This window comes from Ranitomeya variabilis, chromosome 5 (genome assembly GCF_051348905.1).
Source record: "Ranitomeya variabilis isolate aRanVar5 chromosome 5, aRanVar5.hap1, whole genome shotgun sequence".
In the NCBI taxonomy this organism is placed as follows: domain Eukaryota; kingdom Metazoa; phylum Chordata; class Amphibia; order Anura; family Dendrobatidae; genus Ranitomeya; species Ranitomeya variabilis.
Window position 1 is genome coordinate 134,677,044 of NC_135236.1, and position 24,443 is coordinate 134,701,486.

Genomic DNA, 24,443 nt, shown 5'->3' on the forward strand with positions numbered 1-24,443 from the left:
TCAGTACCATGAAGGCTCAGCACGTGTTAACTCCTATTATAGTGTAATGTCCTAAGATTAGGACAAACATAGAGCTGTCCATCATCCACAATACAAGTCATTATACACTAGATGTGGCCTGCAGAGGTATCACCTTGTCTGCTGGCCCCATAGGGAGATGAAAACTATAGAACTTGGACCATTACATCTAAACAACCTGGTCAGGGATACAGAACATGGACTTTTATATGCACACAACCTGGTCAAGGTGCATATGCTGGAACATTTTATCTACAGAATGCAGTTAGATCATTGCCGGACCATTCTATTTACAGGATCAGTCAACATGAAGATGTGGACTCTGGACCAATATCCACTCCTCAACATTTTCCGAGAAGGAAAAGTCATGGAATTATGGAAATCACAGGATGGATAGACAAGAGGATGATATGGAAAGGATGGAAAAGTGGAAACAAACGTTCAAAGCACCATGATTTACTCAGCATCAAGTACGAGAGCCACAAGTAGCAATCCCAGCACTTACACGCCTTGGCTACCATCTGCACGGATTTTAATTGTTCTCCGAGTAATGTGCAGGCACACTGAATGCACTTGTACGCTCAGATCATCAAGATCTGCTGCTGGCAGCTCCTTTTACAGTTGCTGACCAATAGTGTCCCAGATATGCTCGACGGGAGTCAAGTCTGAGGATGCACCAGGAAGAGACATAAGGGAATATGACAATGTCCTAAAAGCCGTTTTTAAACATGACAACCCCAGGCTGCATAGTGCTCATACTATTGTGAGCAGCTTTCGCGTCCTAAACGTGGTACCATGGCCTGCAGTGTCTTTGGACTTGTCTCCCATTGCTTGGCAATTGCAAAAGACGCTTCCAGCAGTGGATCTTGATGGTTTGCTTGCCCATTTTTCAAACAACCATTAATAACCTCATTAACAGCATGCCAAGGCACACGAGTGCGTATATTTCCGTGTATGGTGCTCATACTTAATACATCAACATTTTTTTTTTTCATCATTTGCATTTCACCAACATGTTTTTCGCTCCTGTGAGATCCATAACTCCATGGCTTTTTCTTCGTGTTGTCAGGATACTGACACCAGACGATTATATGTACAGAACCCGGTCAAGATACGGACACTAGGCCATTATCTGTACAGAACTCGGTCAGGATACTGACACTAGGCTATTAAATGTACAGAACCCAGTCAGGATACTGACATTAGGACACTATATGTACAGAATGCAGTCAAGATATGGACACTAGGCCATTATATGTACAGCATACAGACACCATTTTGTACACGGAACCCGGACAATAGACCATTATATTTTTCCAAACCCGGTCAGGGTACGGACACTAGGCCACTGTATGCACAGAACCCGGTCAGGGTACGGACACTAGCCCTTTATGTGTACAGGACCCGGTTAGGATACGGACAGTAGGCCATTATGTGTACAGAACCTAGTCAGGATATGAACAGACCAATATACGTACAGAACCTGGTCAGGATACGGACACTAGACCATTATGTGTATAGAACCTAGCCTGGATACAGACATTAAGCCGTTGTATGTATAGAACCCGGTCAGGATACGAACAGACCATTATATGTACAGAAACTGGTCAGGATGCATATGCCGGTCAAGATGCAGAAGAAGGATATCTATATGTAAAAAATGTGGTTAGGATGAGGATGCTGGACATTTGTCAGGTCATAATAAACTGATCATGTTTTTAATTTACAATTATTAATAATTATAAAAATTATCAGGTAATATCGGACAGTACACACACAGTTGGTTACCAGCACTTTTCATTATTGACAGCGTGCATATAAGTGCATATAAAAGGCATTTTTGCCTTTCAGCTAATCTGTGATATGGCCATTAGTATATTTGCACACCGCCTACTGGGATCATCTGTGTGTTTTGGTAACTGATCTTTGCCATCTGAGGGCATCACAGAATAGAAGGGCAGGAGTTAAGGTACCTTCACACGAAGCGACGCTGCAGCGATAGCGACAACGATGTCGATCGCTGCAGCGTCGCTGTTTGGTCGCTGGAGAGCTGTCACACAGACCGCTCTCCAGCGATCAACTATGCCGAGGTCCCCTGGTAACCAGGGTAAACATCGGGTAACTAAGCGCAGGGCCGCGCTTAGTAACCCGATGTTTACCCTGGTTACCAGCGTAAAATCTAAAAAAAACAAACAGCACATACTTACATTCACGTCCCCCTGCGTCCACTTCCTGACTGACTGAGCGCCGTACAGTGAGAGCAGAGCGGTGACGTCACCGCTGTGCTGCTTTCACTTTCACTTTGCGGCGCTGAGTCAGAGGAGGAAGCAGACTGCAGGGGACGCAATGTGAGTATGTGCTGTTTGTTTTTTTTACATTTTACGCTAGTAACCAGGGTAAACATCGGGTAACTAAGCGCGGCCCTGCGCTTAGTAACCCGATGTTTACCCTGGTTACCAGTGTAAAATATCGCTGGTATCGTTGCTTTTGCTTTCAAACACAACGATACACAGCGATCGGACGACCAAATAAAGTTCTGGACTTTATTCAGCGACCAGCGACATCACAGCAGTATCCTGATCGCTGCTGCGTGTCAAACGAAACGATATCGCTAGCGAGGACGCTGCAACGTCACGGATTGCTAGCGATATCGTTATAATGTCGTTTCGTGTGAAGGTACCAAGGTACCTTCACACGAAACGACATTATAACGATATCGCTAGCAATCCGTGACGTTGCAGCGTCCTCGCTAGCGATATCGTTTCGTTTGACACGCAGCAGCGATCAGGATCCTGCTGTGATGTCGCTGGTCGCTGAATAAAGTCCAGAACTTTATTTGGTCGTCCGATCGCTGTGTATCGTTGTGTTTGAAAGCAAAAGCAACGATACCAGCGATATTTTACACTGGTAACCAGGGTAAACATCGGGTTACTAAGCGCAGGGCCGCGCTTAGTTACCCGATGTTTACCCTGGTTACTAGCGTAAAATGTAAAAAAAACAAACAGCACATACTCACATTGCGTCCCCTGCAGTCTGCTTCCTCCTCTGACTCAGCGCCGCAAAGTGAAAGTGAAAGCAGCACAGCGGTGACGTCACCGCTCTGCTCTCACTGTACGGCGCTCAGTCAGTCAGGAAGTGGACGCAGGGGGACGTGAATGTAAGTATGTGCTGTTTGTTTTTTTTAGATTTTACGCTGGTAACCAGGGTAAACATCGGGTTACTAAGCGCGGCCCTGCGCTTAGTTACCCGATGTTTACCCTGGTTACCAGGGGACCTCGGCATAGTTGATCGCTGGAGAGCGGTCTGTGTGACAGCTCTCCAGCGACCAAACAGCGACGCTGCAGCGATCGACATCGTTGTCGCTATCGCTGCAGCGTCGCTTCGTGTGAAGGTACCTTTAAGCTCTGCATATAGAACTTTATTATTTTGGGGTAGAAAGCCTTGTAATTGCTGCCTGGCCCTGTAGCATAAGCCCATCTCCCTCCAAGATGGCAGGCACTATGGTAAACCCACTTTATCTGTGGAGGTGCAGAGGGTCTCATCTGGCCCAGAGGAGACTTAAACACTTGTCCAACACATAGAAAGGCAGCAAATATCCCATTATGATAATGGGGTGACCTGAAGCAGATGTTGCCAAGCAGCTTGAGGCGCCTCCTGTGTGCAGAGCTCCACTTTTTGGTATGTTGCGCAGGCTGTGCGCACAAGACGTGGCAGCGATGTAAACAGATTTTGGAGAAAACAAGGTTTCTGACAGATGGAGTTTTCCTTACTGCTCGTTATACTAGATAAATATAGAAGCTAATAAGCCACAAGAATGTGAAACACGTCTTCTTATCGAAGACAAAGGACAACTGGAAAACACTGACAAGACAAATGAAAAAAAATTAAATTTGTTTCAGAAAGGATCATCCTTTAGAAGCTGCTGAACACTGAATTCATTAAAAGGGTCCCAGGACTTCAAGTTCTGGATGTGCGACGGCTGAAATGTCAGGGGAAAAAAAAAAAGCTTTCTTCTAATTCTCCGGTTTACATAATGCTGACAGATTCTGACTATTGCTGCTTGTTAATTATTCAGAAAATTTCGAGTCACCAAGACATCTGAGAGCACTCCTGAGGTTTACAGCAATAGCATGGCGGCTTCTTCTAGCTCAAGGACAAATTCATTCTTAACTCTTTTCACACCCAAGAACAAAAAATGTGGAAATTAGAAAAAGAAAAAAAAAGAAATTCTGCAAATATTAGAACAAATATTACTGAATAAATACAAATAAACAAGGTACTTTTTTACAGCCAGAAATAAACATAATTAAACCTTGAATATTAATGTAACTTGAATTCCCAGTGATTGCCCAAGCTGAAAGATCCAGAAAATATAAACCCAGCAAAAAACAAGTCCTACATACATTTGGTTCAGATTGAGCATTCCCTAAGCAACAAAATAAATGGCACCTACGGTTACCCGTATGTTACCAAGGCCTGTGGCCGAATTAACACATCCGTGCTTCAGTGTGAGTGCGGACCTCAATGCATGGATCCGCCGTCTTCTGACCCAGTCTCAACAACCTCATAGATAGAGTTGAGCGAATTTGCTCGGATTCGGTCTCTGAATCCGAATTTGCCATATTCGTGCCATATTGGTACCCTATTCGTGCCGAATTTATGTTTGATGATCGGTTCCGAACATATTCGGCAATTTCTACTCCCATTGACTCTAATGACGTTCAGCTGTGCTCGACGAATATTGCAAAAACAATATTCGATGCAGATCGCAATCGGAACCGAATTTTGAAAAATTTGCTCAACTCTACAATAGACAGCCTCAATTTATAGATATCCTCAATTTATCTTAGGTGACCAGTTTATGGATCGTGGTCCATACTTGGACCGTGAAGCACAGCTCTGTGAATCCGACCTTAACGCTAATTGAACGCCACATTTTTTATCCACTAAAGCTATGGATTAAATTGTATTGAAATACAAGCTGATCCACGATGAAACCAATGCAGCTTAAAGCAAGCATATCAGTCTGCACCCATAAAAGGGAAACAAAAAAAGCTTTCTTCAAGGATAAGAATCTCACTAAACACTATAACCTGGTAATAATTCATATAAAGAAAATAGATCCAAACAAGAAAATACGCACAATCACGCCAAGCGGAGACCAGTTTGCTGTGCGTTAGCATTTTTTATATCTGTGCAAAACAGACTGTTTTCTCTCATGTGTCATTGGTTTTACCTCCGTGATGCTTCCGTTTTTTTGCTCATTCGTTTTTAAAAACTGAAGGCGGTGGAGTCTCTGACTTTTTATTTATCAACCGACTCTTAATAATGGATCATTTAAAAATGAATAAACTTCAAATGGAACTATGAATTAAAAAGGACGGAGTTTGATTCTGATCCATTTTTAATGGCTCTCCATAGATTTTAATGGCAGAGTCCGATCCGCAAAAAGGAAGAGAACAGGACATGCTTCGAGTCTCATGGATCAGAGACACAAGGATCAGTTTTTATAACGAATGTGTGTTTAGGTCCATGAAACTATGGGTTGGCGTGCGAACTGTTAAAAAAAACCAAAAAATGGAACGCACAGCAGAGGGCACACGCACAGCGGACGGCACGTGCAGACTACAGCCAATGTGTGATTGTAACCTTCATACTAGTGTTTGGCATTTCATTTTTCTGTTCCATTGTAACAAAAATCTGAACTTCTGTAATAAACGTCAGTCCGAACACACAAACTGTGCCTGACGGGCACCATTAACTACACCGGGGATCTTTATGGTCTCCGTTTGGGCATCTGTCATTTTAATGGGGAAAAGGCTCAGCGTACTGCACTATTTCTTCCAGTAAAGATTGAGGAACTTGTGATGGAGGCTCTGAGGCGCGAGTCCACATACCCTTAGCCTTGTAACCATGGAGTCCCAGCAAGCGGTATAGTCAATAACAGGTAAAGAATAAAACAGATCTTGACCACAAGGATGGATTCCTGCACTAAACCGGTAAAAAAAAAAAAATACAGGAGACGGGAAGCTGCACATCGTAGACATCACATTTCATTTCTTGTACCACCTCCAGATCATCATACAGTCTAAGGATTATATACCCTCATCCCTCACCTTTAGGCTAAAAGAGAGAAGTCACGGCTATGGCACATACAAGGAAGATTACAAGGAGTGAAGTCAGGACACCTCCGCCGTCTCTGCGGCAATCCATGGGAAGAAGCCGAGTGCAGTTACACAGCGTTCATGCAGAAATCCTCTGCTTCTTCCACGAGAGCATGTGATGAATACCATGTAACACAGGTAGGACAGAAACAGAATAAAACAACTGACCTGTTCATCATTGGGAAGCATCAGCTGGATGCCATGAGCTGGCTACATGAAAACGAGCATCTTCCACAATGCACCAGCATATTCCCAGTATGGATGGAAATGACCTTCCTGCAATGAAAGCATCTCTGGATACAAGGACCTTGTGTGGAGGCTCGCTCACCTCAGACAGACGGAGATAACAGAGAGGGAGGAGGGAGAGACGGCTTCGTCTGAAACCTTCCTGGCAATTTTCAATTCCCTGTCCCATTAGCGTAGTGTAACATAAGCTTCCGACTCTTCAGAGAGGTTTTAGCAAGAATAGATGTAAGGATAGTGCTGCGGGTACTGCTGTAATGGCATCTGCCGAAATGTAAAGATCTGATCCACGTTCACGATTTGCTGCGATTTTGACGCTGCGTATTTATGCAGAGTCAGAACCGCTGCATCCAGATGTTACAGCACTGTGGATGGGAATTCAAGAAATCGCATGTCCACTGTGCGTCTATGTACCCCCGCAGATCACCCGTGGAAAATGACACACAACACATCTTTCAGGGCCACAGAATGTCAATTTCTCTTGTGGGTATGGATGCGACTTTTCCCCATAGATTTGTATTAATGAGGAAAATCCGCATGTGTAAAAAACGTAAATGCATGTCCGCTAACTTGAATAAAAGGCGCGGAAATTCTGCAGCATCAAAACCACAGCAGATCCTGAACGTGGGAACGTACCCTAAAACTGTACCCCAATCAGGGCTGTGGAGTCAGTGCCCATTTTGGTGGAGTCGGTATAAAAAGGACCGACTCCTAAAATATATAATGAATTGGGTACAGTAGTTCAATACAGTTTGTGGGGAATATTTTTTTCATAAGAATTTGGGAAAGTTATGAAATGTCCTATAAATGTCTGTCCTATCCCTGATCTAAGGTCTAGACTTTTAGCTGAGATGAATCTGTGCTGCAGTTTATGTTTATGATAAGTAGTGAAGCTCCTCCGCTACAGATAAGGGGAAAAAAATAAACACACAGGGAAGGAAAGCTTACATTCATCTCAGAATTTCTGGAGTGAACAGAAAAGCAGGATTAAAGAAGGTAAGTACTTCCTAAAGCATATCTAAAATAAACTGTGCATAAATCAATAGTCCAGTATACGGTAAGTTGTCTCTGTATGCTTAATGTTTTAGTTTGTTTTTCCTCTTAGCTCATGCTTGCAGAAATTAGCTGCTCTGCTGACTTATATACACTATACATAGAATATAAGGGGAAAAATGTTTCCTAACAGCTCAAGATCGGAAATACAGTAACAGGATCGATGAGGACATATATATTTGTGTGTGTGTGTGTGTGTGTGTGTTCTGGATTCAGCACAAACATGCTCCCTCCCTCCTCCCCTCTTCATAGACTGTGAAGAAATATTATGTGAAGCATTTAGTGAGCTGTACCCTGCTGAGTCAAGCCTTGACATTGAAAGTTCAGAGTAAAGATATTTTAAAGGGAACCTGTCACCCCCAAAACTAAAGATGAGCTAAGCCCACCATCATCAGGGGCTTATCTACAGCATTCTGTAATGCTGTAGATAAGCCCCCGATGTACCCTGAAAGATGAGCAAAAGAGGTTATATTATACTCACCCAGGGGCGGTCCCGCTGCGGTCCGGTCCGATGGGCGTTGCGGTTCGATCCAGCGCCTCCTATCTTCATAGGATGACGTCTTCTTCTTGTCTTCACGCTGCGGCTCCTATGCAGGTCAGAGAGGCCCGGCACCTGCACACTGCAGTACTTTGTCCTGCCCTCAACAGGGCAGACAAAGTACGCCTGCGCCGGAGACGCAGCGTGAAGACAAGAAGAGGACATCATTGTAAGAAGATGGGAGGCCCCGGACCGCGATGCCCATCTGATCGGACCGCCCCTGGGTGAGTATAATCTACCCTCTTTTTCTCATCTTTGAGGATACATCGGGGACTTATCTACAGCATTACAGAATGCTGTAGATAAGCCCCTGATGCCGATGGGCTTACCTCATATACGATTTTGGGGGTGGCAGGTTCCCTTTAACAACACATTTTACAAACTTTATCCTTATCTCTCCTATTGATTTATGCAAAGATTGTTTTATTTCTATCCCAAACTATACAGAGCATGATTCCCTATTCTTGCAAGAATTACAATATACTGTATTTTTTTTTACAGGACAAAATTATTTTGAGAGCGAACTTACAGAATTACCAAATGTCTAAGAAGCATCTTATGAAGTTAGCTGTATTTGAGCATTTCACAGTGACTCAAGATAATAAACATTTTGTGTGTCAGTGTATAAATGACCAAGATGTAAACAAATGCTGTGATGCCAAAATGATGCATACTCAGGCAGTGGTAAAAATGCTCCTTCAAGAGCTTCCAATCTAAAAAGACATTTACAACGCTGCCGCCCAGAAGTTTACAAAGCTGTGACTGAAAAAGATCACAGCAGCACCAAGAAACCAGAGACCAGCACTTCCCGTCAGGCAAAGGAGGAGGAAAGAGCGTCTCAAACATCAGTTACAAGATATTTTGTTAGTGACAATGTTACTGTAACAATGACAGCAGATGTGTTTAAAAGACAGCCCATCGAGCTTGTTGAGAAGGACAGTGTACCATTATCATTATTTGCACGATCAGTTTTTACAGCTCTTAATGGTGAAATAACTCGCAAATTTGGTGTTTCTCTGGAAAGAGAAAGTATTAGAAAATTAGTGATTGAAGAAGCCCTTAACCAAAAGGAAGATCTTAAAAAGACTCAAGAGATGCTCTGCATTTCTTAAAATGGATGCCTGCACATGTCACAGAGTGAACTACCGTATATAGTCGAGCATAAGCCGACCCGAGTATATATGCCGAGACCCCCAATTTTGCCACAAGAAACTGGGAAAACTTAATGACTCGAGTATAAGCCTAGGGTGGAAAATGCAGCAGCTACTGGTAAATTTCAGAAATAAAAATAGATACCAATAAAAGTAAAATTAATTGAGACATCAGTAGTTTAAGTGTTTTTGAATATCCATATTGAATCAGGAGCTCCATATAATGCTCCATACAGTTTATGATGGGCCCCATAAGATGCTCCATATTAAAATATGCCCCATATAATGCTGAACAAATGTTGATTATGACCCCATAAGATGCTCCATACAGACATTTGCCCTATATAATACTCTACAAATGCTGATTTTGGCCCCATAAGATGCTCCATAGAGATATTTGCCCCATATAATGCTGCACAAATGCTGATTATGGCCCCATAAGATGCTCCATAGAGATATCTGCCCCCATATAATGCTGCACACGGCCCCATAGAGATATTTGCCCCATATAATGCTGCACATGGCCCCATAAGATGCTCCATAGAGATATTTGCCCCATATAATGCTGCACATGGCCCCCTACAGATATTTGCCCCATATAATCCTGCACATGGCCCTATAAGATGCTCCATACAGATATTTGCCCCATATAACCCTGCACATGGCCCCATAGAGATATTTGCCCCATATAATGCTGCACATGGCCCCATACAGATATTTGCCCCATATAATGCTGCACATGGCCCCATAAGATGCTCCATAGAGACATTTGCCCCATATGCTGTTGCTGCGATTAAAAAAAAAGAATGACATACTCACCTCTGAGGCCCCCGGCACTTGCTATATTCACCGGTCCGCGTTCCACTGACGGCCGCCGCTGTGTGTTCTCACTCCTGTGCACTGACGCTCAGGCAGAGGGCGGCGCACACACTAATCGTGTCACCGCGCCCTCTGACCTGAGCGTCATTGCAGAGGACGGGGAAGTCGCAGCTGCGGCCGTCGGTGGAACGGGGAACAGGTGAATATCGCACACTGCATTATACTCAACTGCTCCTGGAACGGTGCAGTCCCTGGTTCTCCGGCAGCTTCTTCCTGTATTGAGCGGTCACATGGTACCGCTCATTACAGTAATGAATATGCGGCTCCACCCCTATGGGAGTGGAGTCGGGTCCATATTCATTACTGCAGGGACCGCACCAGGAGCAGGTGAGTATGATTAGACAGCTGCCGCTCTCCCTCCCCTGCCGACCCCTGGATATGACTCTAGTATAAGCCGAGAGGGGCAATTTCAGCCTAAAAAAATGGGCTGAAATTCTCGGCTTATACTCGAGTATATACGGTATTTTGCTATCAATGTTCGATATGCTTGTGACAACAAAACAATTGTTACTAAGACACTGGCAAAAGATACTAAAGCTCATCACAGCAGCCAGTTTCTCCAGAGCTTAGTGGAAAAATTTCTGCAAGATTATGAACTCAAAAAACAACAGTTTCTTGCTATTGTAACTGATAACGCTTCAAACAAGATAAGTACAATTGAACTGATGAATGAGAATAATGATAGTGAACAGCAGCTAGAAGAACATTTCACCTTCAGTATGTTGGCGATGGAAGGCCACAGTTCTGTTCCTATAACGGAGGAACAAACAGATATTACTACAGAAGAACAGCAAAATGATTCTTAGGCTACGTTCACATTTGCGGTCCTCGCCGCAGCGTCGGGCGCCGCAGCGGCGCCGCATGCATCATGCGCCCCTATATTTAACATGGGGGCGCATGTACATGCGGTGCACTTGCGTTTGGCGCCGCATGCGTCCCTGCGGCGCCCGCGTCGGGGCGCAGAGGACGCAGCAAGTTGCATTTTTGCTGCGTCCGAAATCAATGAAAAAAAGGACGCATGCGGCGCAAAACGCAGCGTTGTGCATGCGTTTTGCCGCGTTTTTGTTTGCGTTGTGCGCTGCGGCGCCGACGCTGCGGCGCACAACGCAAATGTGAACGTAGCCTAAGACGATCTTGTTGAAGCTGCTTCACACCGCTTTCCTATTCATCACATGCGCTGTGTTATGCACACGCTGCAGCTGGCAATAAGAGATAGTTTGCAAGAGTGACATGCTGGAACTCTGATTAGCAAAGTGGGAAAATTGGCTATTGCTGCCAGAACCCCTAAAATTTATTCCATCTTGAAGAAACGTGCTGGAAAAGGGGCAATAGTGGATCAAGCCACTTGGTGGGGCAGCACCTATTTAATGATTGAGCGATTGCTTGAGCTGAAACCCTACCTTGTAGATATGGCCACCCCTCAGATAACATTACATAAAGGTCAATGGACACAGGTGGCTGAATTGAAGGAATTGCTTCATCAACCATTTACAGTGACTAAAAAGTTACAAGATGAGGACTTACCTCCAGGCATTTTTATAAAGGAGTGGAAGAACTTGTTGTTTTGCCTATCCCAAAGAGAAGGTTTAATCGCAGATGGCATTGTTGCTTCAATGAAACGGAGAGAGACACTGCTATTAGAAAATAAACTTCTTCTGGCAGCTCTTTTTGTGGACCCGAGTCATCGTACATTGCTGGATGATCAACAGCTTACTAAAGGAAAAGAAGCTTTGATTGAGGTAGAAGTTAGGATGAGTGGGCTACAGGACGGCCAAGAGCAAGAGGACTCGGGTCCTACCAGTGCTGCTGCTGCTGTTCCTTCATCCTCATCAGATCAGGAGTTTGAATTCGACAAGTATTTGGATGACATGGAGTAGGCAAAGCATTGCCGCAGGGAAAAAGATTCCACTCCCATAGAAAACTGATTGACCATATTTCAGCAAAATTTTTTACTTGCTCGCAAAGAAGTAGAAGAGTTTAATCATTCATCAAAACTGACTGTGAACGAGGCAATTCCGTTATACCCTGAAATTGTTAGAGATGTTGCCCATATGGTTACTGCTTTGCCCCCAACCCAAGTTAGTGTAGAGAGGTTGTTCTCTAGCTTTAAAATAATTAGGTCAGATTTGTCCAGGGTTGCAGAGCGGCGTTGGAAGAAAACACACTCGCAAGATGACTTCACTGTATTCAAACAAGCAACACTCGCTTTTAAATCTGCTCTCACCTCTGCTAAACAGGCCTACTTCACAACCCTCGTATCTTCCCTATCCTTCAACCCCAAACAGTTATTCAAAACCTTTAACTCCCTCCTCCGTCCCCCACTGCCCCCTCCAACCTCCCTCATCTTTGCTGAGGACTTTGCCACACACTTTAAAAATAAGATCAACCAGACAAGGCAAATCTTCATAGTTCAACCACCACAACCCTTTTGTATACCAGACCAGTGCCCAAACCCCATTACCTCCCTATCCAACATCACTGAAGGGGGGCTTAATTGTCTCCTCTCCAAATCGCACCTCACCACCTGTGCGCTCGACCCCATAGATGAAAACCCATCTCTTCAGGAAAGCCTACAGCCTGCACTGACCCTGCTGCCTCCTCACCACGACCGGAGGTACCGCCTCACCAACACCGGAGCTCCTACAACCCCCAACCTATTGTCTCCTTCCCCACCATCCTGTAGAATGTAAGCCCGCAAGGGCAGGGTCCTCACCCCTCTGTATCAGTCTGTCATTGTTAGTTTGTTTACTGTAAGTGATATCTGTAACTTGTATGTAACCCATTCTCATGTACAGCACCATGGAATCAATGGTGCTATATAAATAAATAATAATAATAATAATAATAATAATAATTTGAGGTCATCTATAAAGGAGGATCTGATGGAGGCGATACTATTTCTCAGAACAAATTCAAAGACTGCACAAATGCTATTCAGTAGGTTTTTGTTGAAAACTGTTTTTTCCCCACTTACTGTAGAGTGTATAATAAATTGTAAATATGCAAAACATTTTTTGTTCTAAAGTTGTATTCCAGTAAATATATTTTATGTTCTATCTAAATGGCTTGATTATTGTATCATTATAAAGATTGAAAGCCTGATGTTACCATTTTACTACAGTAAATGTATCACTTAAACATGAGCCATGTATGAGGGAGTCGGAGTCGTAGAGTCGGAGTTGGTGTCATGGGAATTGAGGAGTCGGAGGTTTGGCTTACCGACTCCACAGCCCTGACACCAATGCTAGAGCCAGTCGGCAACAAGGGGCATTGATTATGGGTGGAGGTAAAGAGATTCCGGAAGCTAAATAGGAAAGGGTTCTTCACAGTTAGAGCAGTCAGACTGCAATGCCATCCCACAAGAAGTAGTCATGTAAAAACAGCTGGATGATTTCCCCAGTACACAACATGTTTGAGTATAAATGCCGTAATCTAGTGATACAAAATGTATAACTGGCGAGGAACGGTTGCACTTGATGGACCATATATGACTATGTAACTAGGTATGGCAAGAGGAGGCATCATTTATCTGCACAATTATTTTTCCCCCATCTTTTTCAATTAATACATACGTACGTAATGGATTACATACGTTCTTTCGCCATAATTTCACTGTTACTTATTTGCATAGGAGAATTAGGATTTTCCCTATATTTCTCATAAGAATAGAAGTCCTATGGATTTCTACAGATTTCAAATGTGCGCAAGACAAAGGCCCACATCAGCCGTGCATTAGTACAGGTATAATAGCGGTCTACTCAGTGATTGACAGTCTTCCAAGTATGAATGCACATGCAGCGACAGCTGTCAATCACTAGTAGTACCGCCCACTGGACTGCTATGCATACGAACACCCGATATAAGAAAAGATATACTGAATCTGTTCCCACAAACCTTTATCTCATGCTGCTCAGCCTCATCTTCTCTTTATACTGTGCTCTCCACAGATCAGACTGCATGTACAATGGGACAGGTTCCCTAGATTCATATAAAGCACTCAGGCTAGCCTCCGTAAACTCAATGGACAGCCAGGCCATCAGCCACATACAGGGACTATAAAAAGTCTTCAGAAATAGTTTTCCCATGATTCTTCTTTGTATGATTTGTTGATTTTTTTTTTTACATACTTACAAAGTGAGTGAGATCCTTGAAGTCCCAGACACACGCGGCTTATTTTGTCCTTGTAGATTTGCAGCAGAATCGAATCTGCAGCATTTCAATTCTTGAGTTTTTGTAGCAGATTTCACTCATACTAATGAATGGGAAAGATCCGCAACAAAAACGGATGCAAGCAATGCAGCAAAAATATGAATATTAATATTTTACGCAACATTTTTCCTTCCAACACATGAGAATTTGCGGAAGAATTTTCTGCTGTAAGTCCTGATCGTGTGCACATACCCCAGAGGTGTGTAGACATTTTCTATCCACTGTAGCCACTTACCTCCCAGAGCTGCCTATATAATGGACACAATGCCAATAAGCCCCCACGCCAGCTTCCAGGAACCAGATACAGGCCACGTAACACAAAGATGTGGTGCTCCGAGGCCAAAGAGCCAGTGAGCTCACAGACCTGTCTGTACAAGGCTGCCATGCATACAGGCCATTCAGTAACACTAAACACCTCAACTTTCTCATGTTTGCATACATAAGTAAAGAAACAAAGAAGAATGATTTCTGACGTCCTCAAGTGCTGGTCTACTGTCAGCTCTGCCATACACGAATAATCACGCCTATCAGTGACCCGCCGTACAGAACCTTCAACACAAAGTCTTTCATTCACCTTCTAAACAGTAAAACCAACAGAGAAACAAGTCTGTCAGTAATCACCTCCATGGAGCAGACCGCAAACTCCAGGACGGAGACAGAAGTCATTTCTCACTACTGCTGGCACAAACAAATGTTTTCCATGCCAGGATGTGTTTCTGTCTCCATGACAGAGCCCCTCATGCTGGGCAGCACTGCGCCATTTATCAATAAATGAGAAATAACGAGGTAAGTGATTGTATCCTGCATCACGCTCCATCCAGGGACATTTTATTCCCCTCGCTCTCCGTGTACATGAACACCATGATCCAAAGCATCATCCTCACAGCGGACCAAAATGTTTTACCAACAGAATCGCCGTATCACTGAAGGCGTTGTCCATCATAATACATTTTCTGATTATTGTTCAGAACTTTGACAATGTGCTGGGAAAAGCATCTGTACCTTCATATTGCAACCCTGTAAGACCCTCATCTAGATGCTGCAAAGTACAGTGCCTTGCGAAAGAATTCGGCCCCCTGGAACTTTTCAACCTTTTCCCACATTTCATGCTTCAAACAAAGATACCAAATGTAAATTTTTGGTGAAGAATCAACAAGTGGAACACAATTGTGAAGTTGAACAAAATTTATTGGTCATTTTAAATTTTTGTGGAAATTCAAAAACTGAAAAGTGGGGCGTGCAATATTATTCGTCCCCTTTAACTTAATACTTTGTTGCACCACCTTTTGCTGCGATTACAGCTGCAAGTCGCTTGGGGTATGTCTGTATCAGTTTTGTACATCGAGAGACTGAAATTCTTGCCCATTCTTCCTTGGCAAACAGCTCGAGCTCAGTGAGGTTTGATGGAGATCGTTTGTGAACAGAAGTTTTCAGCTTTTTCCACAGATTCTCGATTGGATTGAGGTCTGGACTTTGACTTGGCCATTCTAACACCTGGATACATTTATTTGTGAACCATTCCATTGTATATTTTGCTTTATGTTTGGGATTATTGTCTTGTTCGAAGTCAAATCTCCGTCCCAGTCTCAGGTCTTTTGCAGACTCCAACAGGTTTTCTTCAAGAATGGTCCGGTATTTGGCTCCATCCATCTTCCCATCAATTTTAACCATCTTCCCTGTCCCTGCTGAAGAAAAGCAGGCCCAAACCATGATGCTGCCACCACCATGTTTGACAGTGGGGATGGTGTGTTCAGAGTGATGAGCTGTGTTGCCTTTACGCCAAACATATCGTTTGGCATTGTTGCCAAAAAGTTCGATTTTGGTTTCATCTGACCAGAGCACCTTCTTCCACATGTTTGGTGTGTCTCCCAGGTGGCTTGTTCCAAACTTTAAACAACACTTTTCATGGATATCTTTGAGAAATGGCTTTCTTCTTGCCACTCTTCCATAAAGGCCAGATTTTTGCAGTGTACGACAGATTTTTGTCCTAAGGACAGACTGTCCCACCTCAGCTGTAGATCTCTGCAGTTCATCCAGAGTGATCATGGGACTCTTGGTGGCATCTCTGATCAGTCTTCTCCTTGTTTGAGATGAAAGTTTAGAGGGACGGCCTGGTCTTGGTAGATTTGCAGTGGTATGATACTCGTTCCATTTCAATATGATCGCTTGGACAGTGCTCCTTGGGAAGTTTAAAGCTTTGGAAATCATTTTGTACCCAAATCCGGCTTTAAATTTCTCCACAACAGTATCACGGACCTGCCTGTTGTGTTCCTTGGTCTTCATGATGCTCTCTGTGCTTCAAACAGAACCCTGAGACTATCACAGAGCAGGTTCATTTATACGGAGATTTGATTACATACAGGTGGATTATACTTATCATCATTAGGCATTTAGGACAACATTGGATCATTCAGAGATCCACAATGAACTTCTGGAGTGAGTTTGCTGCACTGAAAGTAAAGAGGCCAAATAATATTGCACGCCCCTCTTTTCAGTTTTTGAATTTCCACAAAAATTTAAAATAACCAATAAATTTCGTTCAACTACACAATTGTGTTCCACTCAGGGTGGATAAAAATCAATGTTTTTTTAAAAAAATAAAAAAAATCGGATTTTTTTGATTTAAATCGGATTTTTTTGATTTAAATCGGATTTTTTTCAATAAACTGCTTTTTGAGGAAAATATTTTACCATCCAAAGGTTCTTCCATCATGAGATAAAGCTGAGTTGTTTAACTCAGTAGAATAAAGGCTGTATATGTGTAACATTCACAATGCCATGCTCTTCCAGAGGTTTCTGTAGGATGCTGACTATCCAACAAGTTTGGGCATGTCAACTGAATGGAAAAAGAAACTAAACCAAAAGTGAAACCAAGCTAGAAGTGTGGAATTAAAGGGGCAGTATGAACAAAATGTGGAGGCTATTAATAGTTTATACAATTAAGACATGCTGCTTTTAAACACCTACCTATTGCCATATAGTAAAACAAAAAAGATTTTTACTTACTTTGGGGTCCCCCCCTCACCCTGGCGTTAGATCGTTGCCCCTAGTTTCGTCCGTGTAACTATGGGCGCACATGCGCACTGCTCTCACTTCTCATTTTAATCGTGATTTATATTTAAAAAACCTTTTGATTTAAATCAGTGATTTAAATCATGATTAAAATCATGATTTAAATCGATCCGATTTAAATAGAAAAAAATCTTTTGATTTAAATCGTGATTTAAATCATGATTTAAATCGGCGTGATTTAAATCAATCCACCCTGGTTCCACTTGTTGATTCTTCACCAAAAATTTACATTTGGTATCTTTATGTTTGAAGCATGATATGTGGGAAAAGGTTGAAAAGTTCTAGGGGGCAGAATACTTTCGCAAGGCACTGTATATGTCTCCTTCTGGAGGACTCCATATGTCTCTATCACACTCAGCCCAATGTCTCATTCATCCTGTGGGGGTGAAGGACGCTTTCACATTGCCACTTGTAAGACCCGGCCTGGAGGGAGTGAACTCCCCATTACCATCCTGTAGTTCACTCCAAAAACAAAAGCCAATGCCGAGTTTTCTTAAATCTGCCTTGGACAAATAGCTTGCCAAAGAGCAAACTTACTTTTATTTTGCACTGCAATCACAGCTATATCCGTGACTGCAATGCACTCCAGCAGTCTTAATACATTTCTATGCGCATCCTGGGGGACACAGTGACCCTCGCATATAACACCGGTCACTGCCTCACACTACTTTGTTAATGGTAAAATCACTTTTAGTTGCTCTTCTGACAAGTGAGAATTGTCTGACTCACTTGTTGGCCCGTGTAACTGCAATCACTATTAGTACATAGGGGGAGTGAAGCTTGGCTGGCATTGGAAACTTTTCTTTGTAAAGCCTTCTTCACATATCCATTTTTTTAAGGACTGCAAATACGGACAATGTAATAGGCGTAAGGTAAGAATAACTTTATTTTTTAATAAATGTGTCAAACAGGGTGTTTCGCATTATTTCAAATAAAGGACTTTATTCTGGATGTGTCTTTTTTACAATATGACTATGGGTTCTTATAGATGCCTCTCCATTACTAACCCCTGGGCTTGATGTCACCAGACAGTACAAAGGTGACATCAACCCCCCAACCCTATCGCCCCATTGCCACCGCCACAGGGTAAGTGGGAAGAGCAAGGCTGATCACCAGATTTGGCGCATCTTATGGATGCTTCCATTCTGGGGCAGCAAAGCACTTATGTTGGTAGTCTAGGGGGGGCAATATCTCTGACCCCTTCCCAGGCTATTAATATCAACCCACAGCTGTCGGTGTAGCCTTTGCTGGTGTGAATTTACAGGAAGACCCTAGGTCATTTTTTTCTTGTTTCCCCCGTAAATTCAACAGGAAAGGCTAAGCAAACAGCTGCAAGTTGTTGTTAATATCCTGGGAATCTTATGGGTATTGTCCCTTGTCTAAAATTATTAACATCAGCTCCAAGTCGTGGGCATTCCCTCTGCTGGTTATGAAAATTGTGCGGGAACCCACGCCATTTTTATTTTTTTTTTAAATTTAATTATTTATTCAACACAAGAGCGAAACAGCGGGTGCTGAATATAACTCCCATCATTGTCTCCTGGTCGCACTGATCTCAGCGTGAGCAGGAGACAATGATGAGAGCTGCTTTCATAAGGCAGCTCCTGGGATCAGCGTGAACTGTACCTCTTCTTCCCAGGCGCCGGTACACATCACACAGATGTGAAATACGGACATACAGACCACGGACAGCACACAGACATCACATATGTACACGGATGATGGATCTCACCAGTACTGGTTTTTCCTGTACAGGAATCACCAGGACGTGTGAAAGAGGCTTAAATGGCAGGCGGCACCAAAGAATATGTTCCTCAGGGTAAATATGTTCACGTAACAATATCCTGGAATTTAAACCAGCAGAATAAATATTCCTCGTATTGTTTTACAAGGTTGGTCTGTTTGTTCAGAAAACAAAACTTGACATTTTTCTGTCCCAGAGGATTATGGTAATGATGCCTTACAGCATCAAGTCCCCTGCATTCATATACAGTGGGGCAAAAAAGTATTTAGTCAGTCAGCAATAGTGCAAGTTCCACCACTTAAAAAGATGAGAGGCATCTGTAATTTACATCATAGGTAGACCTCAACTATGGGAGACAAACTGAGAAAAAAAATTCCAGAAAATCACATTGTCTGTTTTTTTATCATTTTATTTGCATATTATGGTGGAAAATAAGTATTTGGTCAGAAACAAAATTTCATCTCAATACTTTGTAAAATATCCTTTGTTGGCAATGATAGAGGTCAAACGTTTTCTGTAAGTCATCACAAGGTTGCCACACACTGTTGTTGGTATGTTGGCCCATTCCTCCATGCAGATCTCCTCTAGAGCAGTGATGTTTTTGGCTTTTCGCTTGGCAACACGGACTTTCAACTCCCTCCTAAGGTTTTCTATAGGGTTGAGATCTGGAGACTGGCTAGGCCACTCCAGGACCTTGAAATGCTTCTTACGAAGCCACTCCTTCGTTGCCCTGGCGGTGTGCTTTGGATCATTGTCATGTTGAAAGACCCAGCCACGTTTCATCTTCAATGCCCTTGCTGATGGAAGGAGGTTTGCACTCAAAATCTCACGATACATGGCCCCATTCATTCTTTCATGTACCCGGATCAGTCGTCCTGGCCCCTTGCCGAGAAACAGCCCCAAAGCATGATATTTCCACCACCATGCTTTACAGTAGGTATGGTGTTTGATGGATGCAACTCAGTATTCTTTTTCCTCCAAACACGACAAGTTGTGTTTCTACCAAACAGTTCCAGTTTGGTTTCATCAGACCATAGGACATTCTCCCAAAACTCCTCTGGATCATCCAAATGCTCTCTAGCAAACTTCAGACGGGCCCGGACATGTTCTGGCTTAAGCAGTGGGACACGTCTGGCACTGCAGGATCTGAGTCCATGGTGGCGTAGTGTGTTACTTATGGTAGGCCTTGTTACATTGGTCCCAGCTCTCTGCAGTTCATTCACTAGGTCCCCCCGCGTGGTTCTGGGATTTTTGCTCACCGTTCTTGTGATCATTCTGACCCAACGGGGTGGGATTTTGCGTGGAGCCCCAGATCGAGGGAGATTATCAGTGGTCTTGTATGTCTTCCATTTTCTAATTATTGCTCCCACTGTTGATTTCTTCACTCCAAGCTGGTTGGCTATTGCAGATTCAGTCTTCCCAGCCTGGTGCAGGGCTACAATTTTGTTTCTGGTGTCCTTTGACAGCTCTTTGGTCTTCACCATAGTGGAGTTTGGAGTCAGACTGTTTGAGGGTGTGCACAGGTGTCTTTTTATACTGATAACAAGTTTAAACAGGTGCCATTACTACAGGTAATGAGTGGAGGAAAGAGGAGACTCTTAAAGAAGAAGTTACAGGTCTGTGAGAGCCAGAAATCTTGATTGTTTGTTTCTGACCAAATACTTATTTTCCACCATAATATGCAAATAAAATGATAAAAAAACAGACAATGTGATTTTTTGGAATTTTTTTTCTCAGTATGTCTCCCATAGTTGAGGTCTACCTATGATGTAAATTACAGACGCCTCTCATCTTTTTAAATGGTGGAACTTGCACTATTGCTGACTGACTAAATACTTTTTTGCACCACTGTACATATATTACACACACACACACACGACTGAATACAATGCCTTTATAAACATGAGCAAAATACATTTATAAAAAAAGAAAATCAATTTTACAAATCAGAAGAAGAGCGCCCATAGCTACATCTCACAAGGGACCAAGTAACTGCCAGACACCAGACAATGAAATTCCTAATGTTTGATCTTTTTTACCCCTCTAAATGTACGTGCCCATTATCAGGAATTACTGCGGTTCTGACGAAACGTATTTATGCAGCGTCAAACACGCAGCGGGCAGATGTTACAGCAAAGCGCATGGGATTTCTAGAAATCCCATATCCACTATGTGTCCATGTGTGCCTGCGGATCACCCACGGATGCGGACATGCGGCGCGTCTTTCAGGACTGCAGTATGGGAATTTCTATTGCGGAGACGCCAGTTTATGCAACAGAAATTTAATCAATAGAATGTATTGGATGAAGTAAATCCGAACGGTTCAGTGACCACACATAGATTTACCTGCGTTCAACAGATAGCAGCATTTTGGACACAGCAAAAATATGCTGCGTTCAAATAGCTGTTCCTTCCTGATCGTGGGAACGTGGCCCAACATGACCTGTCAAGTTAAAGTCAGGAGGCCCCATACGCACTCATGATCGGTGGGTTGGCTGACTTTTCCCCGATGTGTATGAGGCATTTGCACCTTATGTAAGATACGGAAGATGGTTATATCCAACTAAATCTCTCCAGTATATAGCGTTTTAGAATAAAAAATAACTTTTAATGAAGCAAAATATAAAAACAATGTGGTACACGCGAAAAAATGCTTGTCTGAATAAATAAGACCTGGGGGACTCAGAATCCTCTCTCAAATATATGAAAATTACAATTGCTGGTATCCTCCAACAACAATGTCCTCAATTCGAGCATACAGAGGTCCACCTGCTTTACTCATCCAAGAAGGAAGGGAAATCCAGGGGAATCATGGGTTTAACCCACAATATGCACAAACAAAAGGACTGAAATCAATACAGCAAGTTAAGTAGGACAAGCACAAGAGGTGGCTTATCTTATGTCCGACCTAAATCACTGCATCAGTTAAACAAGTTTGCGCACTGAGTAGCATATCGCAGATATTGCCAATATGGCTCACTAGCTGTTTCCAGCCAGCTAACGCTCGGCACGCTCATTGCTATCTAATTAACGCTGCTAGTGATTAAACTAAAGTAAATAATGACAACATTTAATAGCGCTTACGCAGGTGGTAAATTAACTTAAAATGAAGTTAATAACAATAGTGTGGTGATGTGTTGGGGGCGGGATTATGTGTGGTGATGGGGTGGGGGGGCGGTATTATGTGTGGTGATGGGGTGGGGGGGCGGGCTTGTGTGTGGTGATGGGGTGGGGGGCGGGATTATGTGTGGTGATGGGGTGGGGGGCGGGATTATGTGTGGTGAGGTGGTGGGGGGCTGGATTATGTGTGGTAATGTCGTGGGGGGCGGGATTATGTGTGGTGATGTGGTAGGGGGGCGATATGTGTGGTGATGATTATGTGTGGTGATGGGGTGGGGAGGCGGGATTATGTGTGGTGATGGGGTGGGGAGGCGGGATTATGTGTGGTGATGGGGTGGGGAGGCGGGATTATGTGTGGTGATGTGGTGGGCGGGCGGGATTATTTGTGGTGATGTGGTGGGGAGGCGGGATTATCTGTAGTAATGTGGTGGGGGGGCGGGATTATGTGTGGTAATGTGGTGGGGCGGGATTATGCGTGGTAATGTGGTGGGGGGTGGGATTATCTGTGGTAATGTGGCGGGGGGGCGGGATTCTGTGTGGTAATGTGGTGGGGGGGTGGGATTATCTGTGGTAATGTGGTGGGGGGCGGGATTATCTGTGGTAATGTGGTGGGGGGCGGGATTATGTGTGGTAATGTGGTGGGGGGCGGTATTATGTGTGGTAATGTGGTGGGGGGCGGGATAATGTGTGGTAATGTGGTGGGGGGTGGGATTATGTGTGGTAATGTGGTGGGGGGGTGGGATTTTCTGTGGTAATGTGGTGGGGGTGGGATTGTGTGTGGTAATGTGGTGGGGGGCGGGATTATGTGTAGTAATGTGGGGTGGCGGGATTATGTGTGGTAATGTGGTGGGGGGCGGGATTATCTGTGGTAATGTGGGGGGGGCGGGATTATGTGTAGTAATGTGGGGGGGCGGGATTATGTGTGGTAATGTGGTGGGGGGCAGGATTATGTGTGGTGATGTGGGGGGGCGGGATTGTGTGTGGTGATGGGGGGCGGAGCTACTTTGCAGGGGGCGGGATTAGCGAGTAATCACGATGCCTCATATGTAGATGACGCACAGATCTTGTGCCGAAACACTCTGGACTGAGTAACAGCAGTTGATAGGTGATTTTTCCACATCACACACACATCAGTATTTCCCTCCCTTGTGATCCGGCCTGGTCTATCAATCCATAGCTGAGTTTCCATTGCACAATAAGGCTATGTTCACATGTTGCGTTTTTTTTTCCTGCAGGCAAAGCCTGCTCTCTTGGCAGTAAAGAAGCTGCTTACAAAAATTAGGTTTTGCGGAGTTTTTGCACTTACTCATTGGGTGAAAAAGCACTGCAAAAACACTTAAAAAGACGCTGAAAGAAGTGACATGTTGCAGTTTTCAAAAACACAGCAGCTTTCCAATTCAGCCAGGAAGAAGAAAAAAAAAAAAAAAAAACACAATGAGTGCGTGAGATTTCTGAAATCTAATAGGCTTTGGTGGTACTGTAGAAAATGCAGCTTAAAATTTGTATAAATAAAAACAAGCAAAAACGTAACTTATAAACATAGCCTTAGGACATGTGCAAACGCGGAGGATATTTGTGCAAGTGAAGCTGCATTTTGTACAGTTCAAGATATGATCATATTGTGTTCGGGCCACACGTCAGTGGCTCCGTCAGGGCTTCCATCTACAGTGCTGACAAACAGGATTCAGGTGGAAACCCCGATTGGGCCAATGACTTTAATGAAGCAGCTGGAGCCACTTTGCACTCTGACTGGCATACTTTCGGCAGTGTCTGAGGGGCACACATGCGAGATCAACTGCACTTCTGTGCCCGTCTCAAGAAGGCAGTCAACAGCCACAATGGCAGTCTCAACCAATTCACGTTTTTCAAGGCTTTAAAGCCCCAATAAAGCCACGGACATGTAGCCAAACACAATATGACCACAGTGTAAGGCTATGTGCACACGTTGCAGATTTGGGTGCAGAATTTTCTGCACAAAATCTGCATCTCCTGGCAGAAAACGTAGCTGCGTTTTTGATGCGTTTTTTGCGCGGTTTTGATGCGTTTTTTGCATGGATTTTCTGCAGATTTTACCACTGCAGATTTCTATTAATGGAGGGGTGCAGAAATGCTGCAGAAATGCACAAAAGAAGTGACATGCACTTCTTTGAAATCTGCAGCATTTCTGCGCGGATTTTTCTGCACCATGTGCATAGATTTTTTTTTTTTACATTGATTTACATTGTACTGTAAATCACAGTGCAGATCTGCAG

General features: G+C 43.5%; 1 protein-coding gene across 2 annotated transcripts in view; it reads right to left on the minus strand.

Annotated features, from left to right (window-relative positions):
• LRRK1 (leucine rich repeat kinase 1) overlaps window positions 1-24,443 on the minus strand; it is a 121,056-nt gene that overhangs the window by 73,201 nt on the left and 23,412 nt on the right. Inside the window, exon 1 of one of the 2 annotated variants that reach the window (XM_077263354.1) lies at window positions 6,351-6,654. The exons of the other annotated variant lie outside the window; for it this stretch is intronic. The gene's annotated coding sequence lies outside the window, so the exon portion shown is untranslated. Of the gene's footprint in view, window positions 1-6,350; window positions 6,655-24,443 lie in introns of those variants that run through there. 2 annotated transcript variants of the gene reach the window in all.